The sequence below is a fragment of the Sus scrofa genome, chromosome 1 (assembly GCF_000003025.6).
Source record: "Sus scrofa isolate TJ Tabasco breed Duroc chromosome 1, Sscrofa11.1, whole genome shotgun sequence".
NCBI classification, from domain to species: Eukaryota; Metazoa; Chordata; class Mammalia; order Artiodactyla; family Suidae; genus Sus; species Sus scrofa.
In genome coordinates this window covers 33401989-33425433 of record NC_010443.5, presented here as the reverse complement: position 1 = coordinate 33425433, position 23445 = coordinate 33401989, and the positions used below count along the sequence as shown (strand labels likewise).

Here is a 23445-nt window from a genome sequence, read left to right as displayed (position 1 = left end):
CGTTTTTTTTTAAACAATTTTAGCAAGTGTCATCTTTATTACTTTCCTAAGCCAGATAATACCTTCCAAATCATCCATAACTTTCCTCTTAAACCTGCTCCTGGAATATGGGCTTCTCATACTCAACTACTGGGAAAGATATGATTATTTGTTTATCTCGCAGTTTCACACTGACTTTCAAGTTGTTTGTTATGGAACATTTTTTTGGTCTTGAAGCATTTTATTCAAATGAGTTTTTAAAAACTAAGAAGGAAGGTTTAACAGAGTATGCGTTGAGATTTTTGACCACCTCATCTTCTACCTAACACTCAACTCCCCATCCCACCCCCGCCCCATGGTTAACCACTTGTATTTTTTTTTTTTCTTTTTGCTATTTCTTGGGCCGCTCCCGCGGCATATGGAGGTTCCCAGGCTAGGGGTCCAATCGGAGCTGTAGCCACAGGTCTACGCCAGAGCCACAGCAACGCGGGATCCGAGCCGCGTCTGCAACCTACACCACAGCTCACGGCAACGCCGGATCCTTAACCCACTGAGCAAGGGCAGGGACCGAACCCGCAACCTCATGGTTCCTAGTCGGATTCGTTAACCACTGCTCCACGACGGGAACTCTACCACTTGTATTAATTGCTGATATTATTTCCTTCATTTCTTACATAAAACGTGGCTGTCATTTGCTCTCTTCTGCACCACCTTGAGTTTTCTCCTTAATTATATCTCTGGCAGATCTTTCTTTACCAGTACTCCTCATGCTTCCTCATTATTTTTTTACAGGTACCTAATATTCCATTGTGTGAATGTACCATAGTTCAACTAACCACTCCTCCACTGATAGATAACTGGGGTTGTTTCTAATCTTCTGTCTTTTACAAACAAAGAAATATTGAATAACCTTGAACATAAATCATGTTGATGTATGCAGATGTGTCAATAAGATACATTCCCAGAAGTAAGATTGCTGGGTCAAAGGATAAATACATTTGTAGCTATCAAAAATATTGCCAAAATGTCCTTTCTGGAGATTGTATCCTATGTCCTGCTGCTAGCAATATATGAGAATACCTTTTATCCCATAGCTTTGGAAGCAGAATGTGTTCAACTTTTTGATTATTGCCAAGCTGGTAATTGACAAAAAAATGATGTTGGTTAGTATAGTCTGGTTTTAATGCCCAGAGATAACATGCTACTTCAAGTCATTGCAAAAGAGGCTTGGTGTTTTTTTATATAGTCTGTGTCTGTGCCACACACAGTCCTCAGGTCTCATGTCACAAAATCAGCGCTGTAAGCGGAACTGTGTTAATGAAGTCTTCCAGGATTTATTCTCTTGGCCCTTTGGGGTATAAAGTATTGGTGTGGCGGTAAGAGCTCTTGAATATAAGCCGGGAGGAAAATGCAGGATGAAGGAGTCCAGCCCTGGATCTTCCAGTAACTGATCATGTGCTTCAAGCCAGTCATTGAACCACTAGGAGTTTGGTGCCTCATAGGGTCAGAGTATCAGTAAGCAGAATAATGGCAAAGGAAAGAAATAAAGTTTTGAAAACTGTGGCATTGTGGAGGGAGCATTGTGGAAGAAGATGCCAATTTGAGCCAGCAAAAATATGCCAGGCTGAAACTATCAATTGGAAATATGGACTAGTGATGATCTGGGGGGAGGAAATAAACATATTCTATTGAAACTCTATTTCAGCTCCAATATGACGGACCCATGTGATACAAAGGTCTAATTACTTTGGGACCAAGCCAGCGTTGATGTTAAAAAGGGGTTGGTGTTTGTCAACACTTACCTTCAAAACCTGTGATTCAATACCAATGAAATTTATTTTATTTTGGAGATCATACACATCTTAGGACAATAATTTGAGTTAAATTTAAATTCCAAGATAGTCTGCTTAAAGTTACATGTTAGATTTCTGGGCATTGATAATTATCAAATAATTATTCCCTGGTTGCTAAATATTTAGCTAATAATACATAAGGGACTTATTTCTGAAACATTTAGCTTGAACGTAGGGTATAATCCTATTTTACTTGAAACCTTATTTGCTTATTGGTATGTATTTCTACAGAATGATATTGAAAAGACTATGCACTAAAAAGCATATAGCCTTCCAAACCCATTCTATCTAGGTTATAAAGGCACACATAATTTACTGTTTTGCTTACTTCTGTGTATTTCTATAAATTTTCTACATCAAATATTTGAATGCTTGCTATTTTTGAAAATAATTTTATAAAGTCAAGAAAAAATGCTTTTGAGGTTAAAAATGGAGCCAGAGGAGAATTTCATTTTTAAAAGTTCAAAGAAGCTCTCATATGAAGTGAATGCTCTTCAGCCAACCAGAAGCATTTTAGTTGAAGCAGGGTAAAAATTGCTAAGTGCTTTTTTCCTTTATTAGGGATCTATCTGAACACTTTCAACAGTATCATTCTTTCCTTGTTTTACATTTTTTATTTGAAGTAAAAATAGAGAAAGTCATAGAGCTTGAAGGTGAAAAAGCTTTTCAGGATGCCTATTTGGTACGTAAACATAATATTTCAACCACTTGGTTTTATTCCTCTCATGATTTCCAACAGCTATAATAGGTCTTAGTTCCATTTTCTATTGTATTATAGTGGTTATTTTCACAGGACACTGTTCACGGTATCTTTTTAACTGGTCTCTGGGTAATCCATCTGACATACAACCAGATTAATATATTCCTAAAACACCATTTTCATTATGTAACTTCCCTGCTTAAAAATCTCCAGCAGTTTTTGTTATTTATGGTTGTGATTTTCAAGCCTTTAAATAGTAGAACATTTTTTCCCCAAAGGAAACCTTATGTGGAATCCCCATGTTTAAAAAAAAAAAAGATGAAGGTAATATTTTATGAGAACTTATGATAAAGTCATTCAATAAAAACCATGAGGCTATTTTGATGCACACAGAAAGAAAGGCTGAGTGTTATTGCTGACACTGAAAGTCTTCAGCTTTCAAAATATTCCTGCATTTTATTCTGGTTGCATAGATCTGAGAAGAATTTCAATTTATAAAAAATAAGTAGATGCTGTTAGTAAAAGACTTTTTAATAGCTGAGCTTACAATCACAGTGAATCACAAATTATATCAAACGTTTACTCCAAGGTTTGGAATGTAAGTTAATGTGTTGGTGGGAGTCACTGGGTTAAAATGTGATATATTACACATTTGCATGTGGGTGTTGTTTTGCTAGGCTGTTTCCTTGTTTCTTTCCAGGACTTGAAATTAAAAAAAAAAAAATTATATTGAAGATAAGATTTGTTCTAAAAATCTTCTTAGTTCATGGAAAGATTTTCACCAAATGAGAGTTGGTTGGTTCTTTGCAGCTAGGCATTATTTTTCCCTCCTTGACCCCATGCATGCCATCAAACAGCTTTTTTTAAATTAAAAAAAAAAAAAGGCCAATTTTGAGTACCCTGAAAATCTGCTGAAGTGAGAAATATTCCTCTTTGTTGATCTCTGCAAATGAAGGGAATTGTTTTTGTGGGCTTCACACTCTCCTCACTTCAACGTTGTTCAGATTTCAGTGGGGCTTTGCACCTATGGAAATATATCTTTCATCAAAAGTTTCAAGATTATCCTTTTCGCTGTGCTTGGCTGGCCTTTCAATTTACAAACTCTGGAAATCATCTCCTGAATAAACATTAGGCTAATAGATGGAATGCTTTGAGATTACTCCTTTAGCTTCAACTGTGTTTTTTCATTGTGCCATTTTTACACTTTGCCTGCTGATTATTGATTATCACAGAGCAAAGCACTTTTCACATGTTGCAATACTCACTCTCATTTCCTCAGAATCCATCCTTCTAATGATTTAACTCATATGCAGAAATAACAAGTGTATTTTTATATCACTTTTCTTTTTCATATTTTTACTTTTTGTTGTAAACATGTCACTTTTGTTACTTACACTTTATAAAGACACATTCCTCTTTTTGTACTTATTGGTTATGATAGGGTAACTGCTGATTGAAAACACTTTAAAACTTAACACACATTTAGCAAACACACAGTAAACTCACATGGACAGTAGTCAAGACTAAAAGGAACAGCACAACTGTTGACATTATCTATTAGTGACAGACAAAACTGACTCACTCTTGCTCCAATAGTAGTAGCTTTGTGTGCACCTAGGGCAGTGTGGAAGTTGCAAGTTTGTCAGTTGACTTTTCCTAAGGAGTTTCTGTAGTTAACAAGTATACTTTTAAAAAGCAGTTCAAAGCACGTATCAGCAGAACATAGCTACATGTTAAAGTAAGGGTTAGCAAATTTATCTTATAAAGGTCCAGGTAGTAAATATTTCAGACTATGCAAGTTTCAAGGTCTTGATTGTGACTACTCAACTCTGTGGTTGTAGCACAAAACCAGCCATAGAGTATATGTAAACAAATTAGTATGGCTGTGTTCCAATAAAACTTTATTTATAAAAACAAGCAAGGGAGTTCCCGTCGTGGCGCAGTGGTTAACGAATCCGACTAAGAACCATGAGGTTTCGGGGTTCGGTCCCTGCCCTTGCTCAGTGGGTTAACGATCCGGCGTTGCCGTGAGCTGTGGTGTAGGTTGCAGACGCGGCTCGGATCCCGCGTTGCTGTGGCTCTGGCGTAGACCTGTGGCTACAGCTCCGATTGGACCCCTAGCCTGGGAACCTCCATATGCCGCGGGAGTGGCCCAAGAAATAGCAACAATAACAACAACAACAACAACAACAAAAAGACAAAAGACAAAAAAAAAAAAAAAAACAAGCAGTGGTCCAGATTTGGTCCATAGACTGTAGTTTGCCAAACTCTGTGTGGAAGTGTAAGCAATTCTTGTTTATACTACTCAGTGTACTTTAATAAATAATCACTTTGGAAGATTAAAAATGGTAGCAAATTCTTTGAGAAGAGTGTCTATTTCCCCTCCCCTTGAGTTGGAGTTGTTCTTAATGACTTGTTTGACCGAGTGTGCTTGAGTGTCATTCTGGGAATTCTGAGGTTAGGTCATAAGAGGCCTTGTAGTCTCCTCCTGGGCCTCTTAGAATGTTTGTTTTGGGGAAACCAGCAACCATGTAACAAGGCTGATAACCCTCAGACTGCCATGAGGTAAAAAAGCCCAGTCCATGTGGCAGGGCCTTAGAGGATGAATTGCAATGTGGACAGTAAGACAGGGAGGATTGGAATCATGTGAATTAAGAAGCCCTCTTGAAAGGGGACCTATGAACGAGTGTCTGCAGCTGGTGCCAAGTGGATCAGAGATAAGCCACCCCCACTACACTCTATCCAAAAGCAAATTGAGCTAAATAAATGTTATTTTATTCCATGGTGTAGTGAGTTTGAGAATTGCAGGGCTCACTGAGGGAAAATTAAGACCATGCAGACCATGTGGGAGGCAATAGCACAACAGGAACTTTATTGGGGGAGTGTTTGACAAAGTGAGGTGTAAGCCCCTCAGGGCAGGAGACCTTCCAGTGGCAGCTGGTGTGGAGCCACTACTCAGAAGGGGAAGAGAACAGGAAATTCCAGGGGATGGGGAAATCAGAGAGCAGGTTTACACATTTAGGTGATGTTGTGAGCTGCTCAGAAGGGCAGTAACAGCTCCGGGTCTTTTATAGCCCCTTGCCTTGTCTTATATCTGGCTAGCAGATATTGGGTGCAGTTTATGGGTTTTATGCAAAGCAAGCAGGCTCTAAATAGCTAAAGATATGTTCATTAGGGCTATGGTTTTTTTTTGTTTTGTTTTTTGTTTTTGTTTTTTTTTTATAATTTGATATGTAAAATTTGAGCTTAGTGGCAGCAGGCTTTGAGCTAACAGTCAGCCTCCTGTGAAAAAGTAAACAACATAGGGCCCAATGTAGAGGGGCCATCTTTGGCTTATTCATTTAACAGGTGGGTTGTTACGCAATGATAGATAAGTACAACAATCATACAGCTATGCTATAATGCAGTCTTTTCAGGTGCCTATATTTTGTTTCCCCAATTAGAGTCCACATTTCTTCAAGCACACAGCAGATATCTTGAATGTTTTGTATTCTGAGCAGGATTTAACCCAATGCTTTGTAAACAGTTGCTAGGTAATAAACATTTTTTAAATGATGCAAATTTACAGATATTTCTGTGGCAAAGAAGTCACTGTTCTGATTGGTAGGCACAAAAGAATGAGGTCTTATTGGTATGCAAAATGCAAATATTCTGGAGTCAGTGAAAGAGGGCACTTTCTGCAAAGGTTTGAGAGGGGATGTGGAATTAATCTTTAGCTCTGTTGATCAAATCACATTCTTTGAAATCGACTACACTCTTATTTTCTGACAGTTACACATGCTTTGAAGAATATGATTAAAATGCACTGATAAGCCAAATAATTTTTCGCGGTTCCATTTAAAGTCTTGGCCATACTTAGAAAGCACTGGGCTATAACTGACATTAGTTGGTGTGCTAATTCTACTGAATAGTAGATTTTAATCCCTAGAGACATAGATGCATCAGCTTTACTAAGTAGTCATATACCACCATGTCTATATGATCAATGTGGCTTTAAAAAAATTAAGTATAAATTGTTTATTGAATCACTATAACAAACAAAGATCTATGTTAGATACCTCAGTGGCCACCAATGTGAATTAAACAAAAGACCTGCCTTTAAAGAAGTTATAATCTAAGAAGAGAGCCAGGATGTGTATAAAATAAGCACATGGTATGGAAGAGTAAAGTGAGTGTCATAGAAGAAGAAAAAAAAAGGGAAATAGAGAAATCAGAGCTAACTTCACGAATCAGGAAAACCTCAAAGAAAAGGCAGATTTTAGGATGGGTTTTATAGACAGATAACTTTCCAATAGCTAATTTGAATAATTTTTTATTATTTTCTAACCAAGTATTACTTAAAGATTTGGGGCACTTTAAGAGCAATGACTTGGATAAAAGATCTATAAATATTCTTATGCCATTTGACATCATGAAATATATCACTGTACTCTTGAAAAACAGAGTAATGCGAGAGACTTCTGTAGGCCATGGAAACCGATAAACTTCTTTATCCTACAAAGTGGACCAGATCCATAATAGTGAACTTTGACACTTATCCAGGCACCAAAACCATATAATCAAATGAGAGCAGGTGAGAGTATGGACAAGTAGTGGAAGACAAAAGGGCAGATGCAATAATCAATGACAGTATTTCATGCTTCATTTGCTAGGCAATAGGGAGGCATGAAGGGTTTCTGACCAGGGGAGTAATGGATTAGAGTTGGGCTTTTTGAAGATCAACCTGGTGGTGGGAAACAGAAACATGGATGCAAGAAGGTTTGCAGTCTTTAGGAAGACAGTGTTGAGGTTATTACAGTATTTTTGGTGAAATGAAAGATCATGATGGCTTAAACTAGAGTGACAGCCACAGAAAGAAATTGTTGATTAAGACTCTTTGAGTTGCAAGGAGGAGAGCGCTATTTAAGCTAGCCAAAACAAGGGTGGGCAGGAGTATTTGAAGGCACACAAACCTTTGGTGAGAATTCAAGAAGAGAGCTATAATTAATTCAGGTGGGCCTTTTAGAAACTGGAGTTAGAAACCCAATGTTGTCCCAAGGCTGCTCTGCATGAGTCTTTAGAGATGCCTTATTGCTTGCCTCTGCATCTCTCTGCAACTCTGCTTCCTTCTCAAGCCCATTTGATCATCTTCCTGTACTTGCCCAGAATTTTCCAGCTTGTAACTCTAACTTGCGTGTATGCCTCAGAATTCTGCAGCCCTTACACCACCGTGTGAACCCTCAGCTGCAACTCTTCTAGCTAAATGGCGGCACTGTTGGCTTTCTATTCTGAAATTCCTACCAGTGAAGGCTGATTGGCCCAGATGGTTTTTCTGCCCAGGTCACTGACCAGTCTGGATGGGCTGTCTTTGATGAGGGTGGACCACTTCTCTCTAAACAGCTGAGGTCAGTGCCAGGGTGAACTCAGGGATCAGTAACAGGCACATGATATGGATTATGGCCATTGTGATGGATTGGGGAGAAAGGATCAAATGCCTCAAAATATATCACATCAATCTTGGTTCATTGTCAGCTTGACACCTGGCTAGGTGGAAGTTCAGACATCTGGGAGAAAAGCGGTGTCATTAGCCAAAATATGGAAAGTACATGGGTCAGCCAGTTTTATGAGCTGTGGTGAGTCAGGTTATTGATCTTTAGAGAATAATGTGAAGATATTCTGTTTGGGTCTTCTTATAAATGGATAGAGATCATTCCTGAGGCAAGACTAAATTATAAATGTTGGGTCTTCCAGACATTCTTCCTTTGTGAGCATACCTAAACAGTTAATGGAAAGGTTATCTATTAAATAAATTTCAAATGGGAATAAATGAAACCTCCCACTTATTGCTAAATAACTTTAGGTAAATGATGCCCTGTCTTCTAAGCCTATTAACCTCAGAAAGTTTGGTCATAGCACAAAAATGACAAATGATGCTGACCACATCTTTGAACTTCTAGGGCGTCAATAATAGCACTATATAGGCATCTTTTAGGTCAAAGGAATAAATTAAATTCACAAGAGATAAACATTTGCTTCATTGCTGAACTGTCATGATTCTGGATATCTTGACCTAGAAGATGAAATAATAGAATAAGAAACACTAGGCAGGGAGTGGACTTTCTTTTTAAAGTCTTGCTCAAAGACACAGCGTGTTGTGACCTAATGATACTGATAATGTGCATGAGATTTCTTGCTATAATGCTGTCTGATTGAGCATTTCTAGAAAGGGAACACTCAAGTCACAATAAAAGGGCCCAGTCAGTTTTCAAATTATTCTCATCACTGGAAATGTCCTTCTTTAAGTCACATTCAGCTTCCTGTATCTACACTCACTGATCTTAGTTCTTGCCTCTGAAACTACAGGGGAAAAATCATTTTCTTCTGTCTTTTCTCATCAGAAATGATTTTTAGTTGCCCTGCTGTCTTCCTAGCCTTCTGAATCTACTGATGATGGCTAATTTCTTAATGTGTCCTGAAGAAGAAAATCCACTTAGCACTTGTAAACATAATGGCCTGAAATCAGATAACTCAAGAGTTCAGAAAACATAGGAGTAGGTTTTCCTTTAAAAAGTTATTTAATAAAAGTCATCAAGTATTTTATCAAAGAAGAATAATGGTGACAATGACAGCTAAGAATATATGTTTTTCCAGAATTTACAAAGCCCTTTCCTAGTTCACATTTCTTCCCAATTCCTATTTGGACTATGATCCTAGTCTTATTCATGATGCTAACTCCTCAAGATCCAAATAAAGTAGACAGTACCTATGTGTGCTTTGATGTAAGAAGAACAGAAAAAAACTTTCTACTTATTAACAGTAATCCTATCTGCTCTCGAATATCTTGAAAAATCTACTGTTAATTTTTGAATATATACTTCATACATATAGTACAAAATTCAAAAGATACCAAATAATATATAATAGACAATAATTCACCATCTGACCTTAACCCCAAACCTCCCAGAATTTTCCCAAAGGATATACCAAATTCTTTTGTAGACTTCCAGAGACATTCTAAGAAAATGTGATCATTTATGCAAATTTATTTGCATATACAAATTAAGCTCTTTTTTTTTTTTTTTAACCCAAACTGTAACAGTATATTTTGGAGACCATTTCTATGACAGAACATAGAATTACCTCACTCTGTTAAAGCATACATTGTACTCTGGTGTCACAATTTCTTGAACAGTCCACCTTTGTCAGACATGGCTGTTTCCAGAGTTTGCTGGTAAAAATAATGCTGTAGTGAATATATTTGCACACATTTTATTGTCCACATGTGCAAGTATACCTGTGAAAATAATTATTGGAAATGAAAATGATGTACCAAGGAGCATGTACATTTTTTATTTTAATGGATGCTAGAGCCTCCAGAGAGTCTGTACCACAGTGTATGGGTTTTTCCACATGCTTGCCAAGACTATATATTATCAAATGTGTTGATCTTGGACAGAATAAGGGTGATATATGGTGAGATGAATCTCCCTTTCATTTCAATTGGCAGGCTTCTCACAGTGATATTGAACTTGTTTTTATATTTTAATAGTTATATTTTCTTTTCTCATTACTGGACTGTTTCTGTTTGCTAGTGTGTTTAATGGCCTTTTTAAGACTCGTTTATAGCAACTTTTAAAATGAGAAGCTATTAACATTCTGTGTATAACATGACACAAATATTTTCTCCCTATTTGTATATATCTTTGAAATTTGGCTAATGTAATTATGACATTAAGATTTTTATTTATTTATTTAGCCTTTTTTTTTTTTTTTTTTTTTAAGGGCCGCACCTTTGGCATATGGAGGTTCCCAGGCTAGGGGTCCAATCAGAGCTACAACTACTGGCCTACACCACAGCCACAGCAACGCAGGATCCGAGCCACATCTGTGACCTACACCACAGCTCCCAGCAACGGCAACGCTGGATCCTTAACCCACTGAGCAAGGCCAGGGATCCAACCGGCAACCACACGGCTCCTAGTCGGATTCATTTCCACCTCGCCGTGACAGGAACCCCCATTTTTAAAACACTAAAAATTAGAATTTTTTTCTCTTCTCTAAGTCTATATAAAAAGTCTCCTGTTTTCTTGCAGTAATATTATAGTTTTATTTTAGTTTATGAATTTTGACCCATATGGAATTTATTTTGTTGTTAAGGGGTGGGGTGAACATTCAACTTTATATTTTCAAATATTTAGTTATCCCAGAATTATTTAGTAACATTCTGATTTTCCCCAATGATATGAAATCCCACCTTTATCACTTTCTGAATTTTATATGAGGATGCTATTCATTGATCCACTCTTGTATTTCATTGATCTGTTTGTGTTACATGTGCCAATATAACACTATTTTAATGATCATAATTGGTAGGTTTATTCTCAGGTATTCTATCTTTTTGTTGCTGTTACATTTTATCTTTTACATTTTCAAACTGGTTGCTCTTTGTATATAGAAAAGGTATATCCCAGGGACTTTACCAAATTGTCTTATTGTCAAGTAATACAAACTTTAATATAGCTAGTCTCATTTATCAAGAACTTTTATCACAAGTAAGTATCAATACTTTATCAAATATTTTTTTCAGAATCTGTGAAGATAAGTGTATTATTTTTCTCATTTGATTTATCAATATAGTGAAATACTAGGTTTGCTAATACTGAAACAGTCTTTCATTTCTGATGTGATCCTTATTTGTCAAGATCTATTACTACTTTTAAAAATGATCAACTTTACTTACTAATTTTTTAGAGTTAAAAAAATCAGTTCTCATAAGTGAAATAGATCTGTTGCTTTCTGTTAGTCTATCTGTCAGATTTTGGTCACATGTCCTTGAAAAGAATTTCAAAGTTTTCCCAACTTGTCTATGTTCTGGAACATCTTAGATTGGAGCTCTCAACTCTTTAATGTTTCAGAAAATACCCAGGATCCAAACATTTTGAGGAGACTGAGAACAAAATGGTTCTTTGTGCATTTTCTCTGTTTTTATTTACATTTTCTACCTTTTCTATGATTAGTTTTGATAATTTATATTTTCCCATAAATTGAGCTATCTCTCAGAGATTTTCAAATTATTTTTCATACAGTTGAGCAAAATAACCCCCTTACAATCATTTACCCTTTCCCATTTTCTTTGCTAATGGCCTGTTTCTCCCTTTACCTCTGTTGCATTAGCTAATGTCTTCTCTATTTTATTGTTTTCTTTTCTGGTTTCCAAATAATCAACTTCTAGATTGACTTGGTATTTCTATTATTTTTTCTGTTTCCTAATGCCTTTATTTCTAAACTTCCTTTCAACCTTTAAAGCTATGATTCTTTTAATATGAAAACATGTTCTGGGGAAGAATCACATTTAAATTATTACTAATCATTTATATCTTATGATAAATGAATTTCAGAACCTTTTCTGAGACTAGGTGTTGGAAAGGGAAGGGAAAATTATTAGTTGACCAATTGCTTGAGTCCTAAAGGAGGGGGTGACAGCAAGTATGAGCTTAGCGTTGGGAAGGATGGGGAGACGTATACCTGTCACATCAAGGAGCGCCTTCCACGCAGACATCAGACTGTGTCCCTCAGACATTGTCACGTAAAGGCTTGATGTTCTAGAGGAGAAAATTCATTAGTATTTATTGGGAAAATGCTTAAATAAAAACCATAGAATTAAATTAGCTCCATATATTATGAAACATAAGTCATGGTAATTTTTGTTTCTCAAGAGTAAAAATAAAGCCAAACCAAGCAAACAGCTTTATGGAGAGGCCCATGGCTAGCTACTCCAACTCCCAGTCGGGCTATTTCACTCACCAAAGGTACCATCGCAAGAAGAGGCAAGACAAACGGACAGTCACCCATGACAGCCCCGGACTTCCTGAGGCACCCGTGGAGTCCTGCTTATCCTACCCTCTGTTACCTCCTCCTCTTCCTACCTGAGGTGTGACCATTCTCCTGTATGTTTCCAGCTTTGTTACATACACTGTCTGTTTGAGCCTCATACCAACCCTGTTTATTAAACTTTTCTCCCTCCCTGGTCTCCCACTTCCAGCCAGACATGGCTCCTGTTGATTCTTCAAAATGTTTCTCGCATCTTCTCTCGCCTTCTTACTTCCAGGCCTTTTTCTGAGTTTAGGACTTAATCATCTCATGCCCAGATTTCCGTGGTAGTCTCCTGTCATCCTGCCTCTAGCAAATCTCAGAGGCGTAACACAGTAGGGCTCTATTTCTCATTCACGTCACGGTTTCATGAAGCATATGGTTGGGGTGGGACAGGGTAGACAATGGTCTAGGAAGTCTTTCAGATCCAGATTCTATGAAGATGGCTCTAACAGGCCTTTAAACATAAAGAGATAGATTGAAATAAAAGAATAGACAAGTAAATCTTAAGTAAATAGTGAAACAAAATAATCATTAGCCAAACTCAATGAAATAGAAAACAAAAAATAGAGAAAATTAATAAAGGTACAATAGAATTATTTAAAAAGACGAATGAAATTGATACAGCTATAGCCGCTGTACTTAAGGAAAAAAGAGAAAGAGGAGATATTAGGAGTACTGGGAATGAAATAAGTGATATTACTCTAGACCTTAAATACAATAATAATGAGTAAAAAATATTATAAACAGGAGTTCCCGTCGTGGCGCAGTGGTTAACGAATCCGACTAGGAACCATGAGGTTGCGGGTTTGGTCCCTGCCCTTGCTCAGTGGGTTAACAATCCGGCGTTGCCCTGAGCTGTGGTGTAGGTTGCAGATGCGGCTCGGATCCCGCGTTGCTGTGGCTCTGGCGTAGGCCGGTGGCTACAGCTCCGATTCAACCCCTAGCCTGGGAACCTCCATATGCCGCGGGAGCGGCCCAAGAAATAGCAACAACAACAAGACAAAAAAAAAAAAAAATATTATAAACAACCTTAAACCAATAAATTCAATAATTTAGATGGAATGGACAAATTCCTTGAAGAAAATAAAAAGATGACAGAAGATGAAATAGAAGCTTTAAAGAATTCTATGAAATAATATTAATAAACAACATGAATGTAAAAATAAATATAGTATTATAATGACCATAAACATAATATTTGAACAGTAATTAAATTTTAAATTCATTATCAGAAACAAATTTGATAATCTATATCTCTGGGGATGAAAATCTGTTATTTAATAGAATACGAAATATAAACTAATGTCAGGTATAGAACAGAGCTTTCTAAATATAGCCAAGACTTTAAATGGTACTAAGAAAATGTATTTAGCTTATCAGTACATTTAATCACAAAGGGCAAGATGGTATCATTGGTGAATTTCATCAAACATTTAAGGAAGAAATAACAATACTCTTACACAAACTATTTAAGAAAATACAGGAAGAGGAGTTCCCGTTGTGGTGCAGCAGAAACGAATCCTATAAGGAACCATGAGGTTGCGGGTTTGATCTCTGGCCTCGCTCAGGAGGTAAAGGATCTGGTGTTGCTGTGAGCTGTGGTGTGGGTCGAGACACAGCTCGGATCTGGCATTGCTGTGGCTATGGTATAATAGGCCAGTGGCTACAGCTCCAATTCAACCCCTAGCCTGGGAACCTCCATATGCTGTAGGTGTGGCCCTAAAAAGAAAAAAGACAAAAAAAAAAAAAAAAAGAAAGAAAATAAAGGAAGAGAGAACACTTTCCAACGTTTTTTGTTTTGTTTTGTTTTGTTTTATTTTGTTTTGTTTTTGTCTTTTTGCCTTTTCTAGGGCCGCTCCCATGGCATATGGAGGTTCCCAGGCTAGGGGTCCAATCAGAGCTGTAGCCACTGGCCTACACCAGAGCCACAGCAATGTGGGATCCGAGCCGCTTCTGCGAACTACACCACGGCTCACGGTAACGCCAGATCCTTAACCCACTGAGCGAGGCCAGGGATCAAACCCGCAACGTCATGGTTCCTAGTCAGATTTGTTAACCACTGTGCCATGACAGAAATTCCACTTTCCAACTTGTTTTATGAGACTACCAAAATCTGACAAAGATGTTGAAAGAAAAGGAAATTACAGATGAATATTCCTCTTGTACAGACACAGTTTTTTAACAAAATATTTGTAAACCAAATCCTGAAATATATATAAAATATATACATCATGACCAAGCAGAGTTTATCCCAGGAATGCAAGAAATGAAGGAAAATATAAACATAAAACAGATGGGCAAATTAAAACCATACAATAAGATGGTAAAATAAACCCAAATATAATGATATTAAATCTAAAGTACAAATGTTAAAAAAATTAAGATTGCCAGATTGGATTAAGAAATAACCACCACCATATGCAATTTAATATGCATAACAAAGTAGAAAATTTGAGAGGACAGAGGAAATATACCACACGGATAAAATTTTAAAAATTGGTGTAACTGTACTAATATCAGTGATAATAGACTTTAAGGCGAAAGACATTAGTAGCATTAGTAATAAAGTTTCAGTTCACCAGGAATGTATCACAATTTTAAATTTGTATGCACCTATTTACATGGCCTTAACATATATAAAATAATGTAAAATAAAAATTACAAACACTATAAGAATAAATAAAAATAATAAAAATAAAACTACCATATGACTCAGCAAATCCACTCCTGGTTATATATCTGAAAAAAACAAAGCCACTAATTTGAAAAGATACATGCACCCCCAAGGTTCATAGCAGCATTATTTGCAGTGGCCAAGATGTGGAAGCAACCTAGGTGTCCATCGACAAATGAATAGATAAAGAAAGTATAGTGTACATATACAATGGAACACTACTTGGCTGTACAAATGAATGAAATTTTGCTATTTGCTGCAGCATGGATGGACTTAGAGGGCATTATGCTAAGTGAGATAAGTCAGACAGAGAAGGAAACACTATATGTTATGCCTTCAATGTGGAACCTAAAAAAATATAACAAACTAGTGAATATAAAATGAGTAGATTCACAGATCAGAGAACAAACTAGTGGTTACCAGTGGGAAGGGCAGTATAGCAGTGGGGGAATGGGAGGTACAGAGTATATTGGTTGTAAGATAGGCTCAGGGGAGTTTCCGTCGTGGCGCAGTGGGTAACGAATCCAACTAAGAACCATGAGATTGCGGGTTCGATCCCTGCCTTTGCTCAGTGGGTTAGTGATCCGGCATTGTGAGCTGTGGTGTAGGTTGCAGACGCAGCTCGGATCCCGTGGTGCTGTGGCTCTGGCAAAGGCCAGTGGCTACATCCGATTCGACCCCTAGTGTGGGAACCTCCATATGCCGTGGGAGCAGCCCAAGAAATAGCAAAAAGACAAAAAAAAAAAAAAAAGGATGGGCTCAGGGATGTGTTATTGCACAACATGGGAATATAGCCAATATTTTGTAATAACTGTAAATGGGAGGTAGTATTTAAAGTTGTATAAAAATAAAATTCAAAAAAATTTTAAATAATGAATACGTGCTTCATTTTGTTATTTTTAATTCTTTGAATCACACTATATTTTGTGCTTATTTGTAAGTTGATTTAAAGTCTTTTGAACAAGCAAGTATTTAGCTTAATTGGTTTTAAAATTCTAATATCAGGACCTCACACAAATTACTAAAGTTTATGTTCAAAGTATTACTGAAGTTGTGGTCCCTACTCCTGAGAAGGAGTTGAAAGTCTGTTTTGATAGGAGATTCTTCCCTTGCGTCTGGGGCTGGTCACCCAATGCCACTTTTTAAGGAAACTTTCCTCCTTTGGTCACTAGATTACCCTAAATTAATTGACACCTTAGGCGTTGGATACAAAACACTTGATGCAACTTAATTTTAGCATGAAAATTTAAGTGCCAGTGTTATCTTTGAAATGAAATGGATGAGTGGTGTCTCTTGTTTTTATTTTCATTTTTAGTCTTTTAGAAGAATTTTTATGCTTCTGAACCTTTGGAAGTTTGTTTAATGGTAATACACACATGAGATACAAGATGCAAAATGCAGATGGAAATACTGAAAAAAAATTCATCTCTCCTGTCTGTCCTTCAAGCCCCAGCTCCAAGTAGTAGAGGCCACCAGTGTTACCAAAAGGTAGGTTGCCGGAAGGGCGTTCTTTACTCCATCCCCTGCCCCATTACTATTTATCCTAGGCCCTACTCCGTATCAGTTTATACAGTGGTTCCTCATTCTCTTTCTTCTCCTGCATAAACCCATTGTTTAGATGGAGGTTGTTTGGGTGGTTCCAGGCCATCTGTTATCACAAACAGTAAGGCAATGGATACCTTTGTATACACATCCTGTGCACTCACCTGGGTGTGTCAAAAGACTATGGTCCTAACTGTGAATGAGTTAGTTAAATGGTGTGTACCTGCACTTAATGTTGCTAAATATTGCCAAGTTGTTCCATAGATAGAAGTTCTACGAATATACTCTCCCAACACTTCCTGAAAGTACGAGTGCCCCAGAGCAATTTCTTATCAAAATGCTTATCTTTTCTATTGCAATAAGTAAAAAACAGTTTCTCAGAGTTCTCTTGTGGCTCAGGGATTAATGAAACTGACTAGGATCCATGAAGATATGGGTTCCATCCCTGGCCTTCCTCAGTGGGTTAAGGATCTGGGGTTGCCCTGAGCTGTGGTGTAGGTTGCAGACAAAGCTGGGATCCTACCTTGCTGTGGTTGTGATGCAGGCCGGTGGCTACAGCTCCAGTTGGACCTCTAGCCTGGGAACCTCTGTATGCTGTGGGTGCGGCCCTAAAAAGACCAAAAAAAAAAAAAAAAGATAATTATAAAAAATAGTTTCTCGCTGTCATCTTAACAAATACTCCTCTTATGAGGGAGTTGAGTATCTTTTAAGAAATACTAGAAAGTGATATTAATAAGTAAAATGAATATAATTAGTAAGATTATTATAAACATAAGAAATGTAAATATAATGATAATAAAATTAATAACAATAAAAAATAATATTTGGCTTAAGAAAATTCATTGTCAGATGAAGACCACTGTGTGCCTTACTCTAGTTGAATTTCCCCGTTTTCTTCTTTTCAGGTGCATTTGCTACCCTGAATTTATAATTTTGTTGCTGTTGTTGTTGTTGTTGTTGTTGTTGCTATTTCTTGGGCCGCTCCCGCGGCATATGGAGGTTCCCAGGCTAGGGGTCTAATCGGGGCTGTAGCCACCGGCCTACGCCAGAGCCACAGCAACTCGGGATCCGAGCCGCGTCTGCAACCTACACCACAGCTCACAATGCCGGATCATTAACCCACTGAGCAGGGGCAGGGATCGAATCCGCAACCTCATGGTTCCTAGTCGGATTCGTTAACCACTGCGCCACGACGGGAACTCCTATAATTTTTTTAATGTCTTACAACTCACACATGTGCTCCCAAGCTACCTGTATGTGTATATAATTATGTGCGTGTTTTTAAACTTCCTATAGTGTTATCTGCGTGTATTCTCCTGCAGTGTGTTTTTTATCCTTAACATTATTTTGCGAGAATTCATTCATGACATCTGTATAGCTCAAATTCATTCATTTTTCTTAGTACTCGGTACTCCATTGAATAATTACAACATTTATTTTACTATTGATGCTCATTTAGATTTTTTTTCCAGATGTCACCCTTTCAGACAATGCTACCGTGAGCGTTCTTGTAAATGTCTCTTCATTCATGTGACAGCATATACATTATTACTGGGAGTGGATCTGCCATGGCATTTGGCATCTTCAACTTGCTTTGCCAAATTGCTTTGGAAGTGGTTGCCCCAATTTATGCTCCCATTAGCAGTATAGAAGAGTTCCTATTGTTTCTTATCCTTGTGAAAATGTAGCATTAGGATATGTTAATTTTTCGCCAATGTGATGAATTTGAAATAGAATTACATTGTGGTTTTCATTTGCATTTCCCTGATTAAAAATAAGAATAAGCAGGAAATTCCTTGGTGGCACAGTGGGTTAAGGATCTGACATTGTCACTGCTGTGGTGCAGGTTTGATCCTGGCCCAGGAATTCCCTCATGCTTTGGGCGTAGCCAAAAAAAAAAAAAAAAAAAGAATAAGCATTTTTATGTAAAAGCACTTGTATTTTTCTTTTAGGTAAATTGCCTTCTTATGGTCTTAGCTATGAGGTTATTAACTTTTCTATTAGGCTGTTGTTTTAGTTTTATTTTTAATTGTAAGAATTTTTTTATTTTATTTTTTAGGAAATTAGCTTTCTTAGCTGTCATTTTTATCAGAAACAGACTTTCATTTTACTTTTGTCTTTAAAGTAGCTTTTACTTATCTTAAAACAAAGTATTTAGATGTATATACTTATACACATAGCCATATAAATATAATTTTATATAAATGCATAAATGTGACCACATGTAGGAATTTTTTTGGGTGTAATTTTTTTCCCTGTTTTTGTTTGGCTTTCTTCTCATCCTCTTCTACTTTTTTTTCCTCATGCGACTCTATTCCTTTTCCCTGCAAAGGTAATTCGTATTAAAGACTTTGTATAGCATCTATGTTGTTCATTGTGTTCAAATAACTCTATACTGACATAATTTATATAATATACATTTATACACACACCCTAAAGATATTTTAATTTTTTTATCGTTATTTGGCTTATAAAAGTGGGATTAAGCTAATTTTTTTTTTACTGTTTATATTTTCACTTAGCAGTACTTTGTGAAAATCACTCCAAGACATTCTAAATCATTCTTTTAGTATCTCATAAATTGCCTTGCATCAGGAAAATTTTGCTAAGCAAAAGCCCCAGTACAGAAACTTTCAGGAACCTAAAGAAAAGTAATTGTACTTAGGATTTTATTATATATATTTTGAACATTTATTTACATGCAGGAACTTTACAGTGACATTAAGAAGTACATTTCCCCCCAGAAAATTTTATTGTTGCAGAAATTAATCCACAGATGAATGTATGTATATATGGCCCAGAACCAAGTAATGGGAAGTACATTCTGTTCTCTTCCTGGCTCAGTAATAGATGCCTCTGTGAACCTGGGGGAATAATTTCCCTTTCTGGGTTCCAGTTATCTTGTTTAAAATGAAGGATAGAAGTAGAATATATTTTGTATTCCTGATGAGGTCATATAATTTTAAAAAGTCAGTGGATTCAAGACTAATCCAGGGTTTGCCAAGGCTTTACACCAGCTGATGTGGCGCCACCATGTGGTAGAAGCCTAAACACAATTTAAAATGCAAATAATTCATCAGCTTTCAAATTTTGATTCTTCATCAATTTTTTATTTGAGGAATTAACATTATTTCAAATTTGTGCATGAATTGGGACCTCATTAACATGCTTATTTTGCACTATTTCAAGTTTGCATAATATGTAACCCACCACGCTCTACATAGTCGGAGCAGTTTTGACATCTAACATTTTTTTCCATACCTTTCAACAGTAGTCAATCACCTGAGAAAATGGAAAAAATATACAATAATCAGAGCAAATGATTCATACTACACAAGTGTATTTTATGTAAAAATATTCAGCAGCTTTAGCAGCTATATATATATGGCTAGAAAACTTTTCCAAATGCCTACAGTCTCTGAAATCAGAAAAATTGGGTTCAAAGATAAAACTCATTGTAGTTGAACTCTGTATTATCATTTAGTTTTCAGAATATCCGAAACATATGTTAAATTGAAGAATGTTACACAATCCAGTAATGAGATGGTAAAGAGAATAAAAGAGACCCTTTTTATTATTTCTTCTAGCATTTATGGCTCTATTTCTATTTACAGAAAATAATTGTATCAACTCTTCACTGACTTTTGGTATTTGGTTTTGGTTTTTGTTTATTTTAAATTTTAGAGTAATTTCAGATTGATGGAAAGTTTGCAGAGATATGACTGCGAGTCCCCTTGCATCCTGTACTCAGCTTCCTCCGTTAACATCTTATTTTACTGTGCTACATTTGTCAGAACTAAAGAGGAAACACGGGTACATTATTATTAACCTAAGTCTATACTTTACTTCAATTTCCTTAATTTTTACTACTGTCCTTTTTCTTTTCCAGAATCCCATCCAGGATACCATCTTACATCTAGCCATCATGTGATTTCATGCTCCTCTTGGCTGTGACAATTTCATGGATTTCCCTTGTTTTTGAAGACTTCAATGGTTTTGAAAAATCCTGGTCAGGTATTTTGTTAACCGTTCTTCAATCTGGGTTTGTCTGATGTTTTTCTCCTGAGTAGACTAAGGTTATGATGTTTGGAGAGGAAGACCACAAAGGAAAAATGCCATCCTCATCACGTGGTATGTACCCTCATCAAGGGTACATACCATCCACATGACTTCTTCGTGCTGATGCTGACCTTGACCACTTGGCCAAGGTGGTGTTGGCCAGGTTTCTCCACAGTAAAGTTATACCTTCCCCCTTTTTGCACAGTGTTCTTTGGAAGAAAGTCAGGATGCAAAACCCACACGTACAAGATAGGGAGTTATACTCACCCCCTTCAGTGGGAGTTATACAAATTATTTGGAATTCTTCAGAATATTTGTCTCTTCTCCCTCATTTTTTAATTTACTAGACATTTATTTATATCAGAGGGACTTATGGTTATAATCCAATAACACTATGTTATTTATTCTGATGATCAAATTGTTCTAGTTTTGACCATTAAGAGTGGCTTCAAGGTGGCTTCTGTGTGTCCCTTTGACATGCCCCATCATTTTGTTCTGGGGACATGTCCTTACTTTCTGGCACTGCGGTGCTCTCCGAGCTCATCTTGTGTGTTTCTCGCCCCAGTGTTAGAATCAGCCATCTCTCCAAGGAGCCGTGGTTTGTTGGAGAATGGTATTAGAAACCAAAATCTGGGATTTTTATTGACTTTGAATCTTTCCTGTATATATTTTTACATGGTTTCCCCTTCACGTCCTAATTGTCTAAAATTGAGATGATTTTTTTAAAGCCTTGAAAACGTAATGAAGAGTTTGGTTAACAAGACTTATGTCACTCTGCCTGATGATTGCTTTGGATGACTGCTGCTGTTAACACCATTCCATCCCTGTTTGTAGTTTGTCACTCTCAGATACGAATTCGGGATAAAAGCTTTCTGGGGAAAAATTATAAATTATGTATGCAATTTTTCTCGCTGCATTACCTTCAACTAAATCAGCAGCCGACAAATACTTTTTGGAAGAGCTACATGTATATATGCATACAGGTGTTTCCCTTTAGGCTTCTCATTGGATCACAATTTCTAGAAGAAATGTGCCAAAATTACTAGACTGTGATTCACCTGAAAGTAGCACCTGTGTGTTCTCTCCTTCATCTTTGCATTTCCAAGGCTCAACTCGAGCTTGACACGATTCAGGGGTTTCCTAAATGTTTGCTGAGTAAATTGCAGGGACTCATAGACCATGGTGAGGCCTACCATCAATAATTTAAGTATATTCAAGGTTTTTTTTTGTTTGTTTTTCTTTTTGGCCGCCCAGCAGCATGTAGAATCCCCCAGCCAGGGATCAGATCCAAGCTGCAGCTGAGATCTATGCCGGGCTGGGAATCGAACCTGCGTCCAGCACTGCAGGGACACAGCCAATCCCATTGCACCATAGCAGGAACTTTTTAAATTTGTCTTTGTTGTTTTTTATTTACTTGATTTGTGTGGGAGTGCTTCAGTGCCGCAATTAAAAATGTTAGGGAGTTCCCATCGTGGCTCAGCAATTAATGAACCCAACTAGCATCCATGAGGACACAGGTTCGATCCCTGGTCTCAGTGGGTGAAGGATCCAGCCTTGCCGTGAGCAGTGGTGTAGGTTACAGACACTGCTCAGATCCGGAGTTGCTGTGGCTCTGGTGTAGGCCGGCGGCTGCAGCTCCAATTGGCCCCTAGCCTGGGAACCTCCATATGCCATGGCTGTGGCCTTAAAAAGACCAAAAAAAAAAAAAAAAAAAAAAAAAAAGAAAAAGAAAAAGTTGGTGGTCACTACCTCTTTTAATGGAAACTGTTTTCATCCCTCTGATTATGTTTCATCATGAGCCAGGGTAAATTAATAAGTTTTAGGCTTCTTTTCCACTGGTGAAATAAGGCCCAGCTGTTTATTTTAGAGAAAGTACTTGCCCATAGAAAGCCTATAAAACCAGAGTGTGTTTTTCCTTGATTCACAGTAAGACATGAACCCTTTATTTGAGCTCTCTATTACATGGAAAAGCATTTCTATGTATCATGTTGAATAAGCTATTCTTTCACTGGACGATACTGAATTTAACTAGAAGAAAATATCTTCATGAAAATAAGGCTTAAATGATACACTGTTTCATTTAAGACCATAAGTCATCATATCCTCTAAATGGCGGAATAATGATGCCGAAACAAAAGCCTATAGAAGAAAAAGTATTCATTGGGTGCTCATTCTTTCTGGGGAAAACATGTGCATTTTTATTCTTTATCTTCATTTTATTCTTCCTTCCAATTTCCCATTTAAAAGAAGGTTCTCTTGTATGTTTTATTTTAATTCTACTCTAGATTCAGTACAATCTTCATAAAGTGAAATTCATGTATATGTCATTCAGGACCCAAGCCGCCTTGAATGAAAGTGTCTGAGACAGCACTCAGGGCTTCAGTATAAACACTACCAGCACCATCCGTCCATCCATCCATTCATCCACTTATCAAAACTGCCGTGTGTCCCTTGCCATCTCGGTGCTGGGGAAACATGGATGGGAAAGATAGATCCTGCCTCCAATGATTAGCAGGGGAGGTATAAAAAGAGACTAAATAATGTAGCAGCATGGTCCTGGTTGAGCAAAGGAAAATGTAAAACCTGGATCTGGCCCAATGTCTTGTTATAGAAGCGTTTGTATAAGATGGCCTGTGAGGTCGACGTGCCCTGGGCAAGTGCAAGGCAAATGGAGTAGGAGAGAACCAGGACAACCCAGAGCCTTGTGCCTGGCCTTTTCTTTTTTTTCCTTTTTCAATATAATGAACATTTAGTAAGTGTTTGCCCGTGTCTGGACACTGTTCCAG

General features: G+C 37.2%; 1 long non-coding RNA gene across 1 annotated transcript in view; it reads left to right on the top strand.

The window, feature by feature from the left end:
• The window catches only part of LOC110260143, a 58115-nt gene continuing 51050 nt past the window's right edge, over positions 16381 to 23445 (top strand). The window contains exons 1-2 of the long non-coding RNA XR_002342995.1: positions 16381 to 16546; positions 20490 to 20614. This is a non-coding gene — a long non-coding RNA (uncharacterized LOC110260143). The remainder of the gene's footprint in view (positions 16547 to 20489; positions 20615 to 23445) is intronic.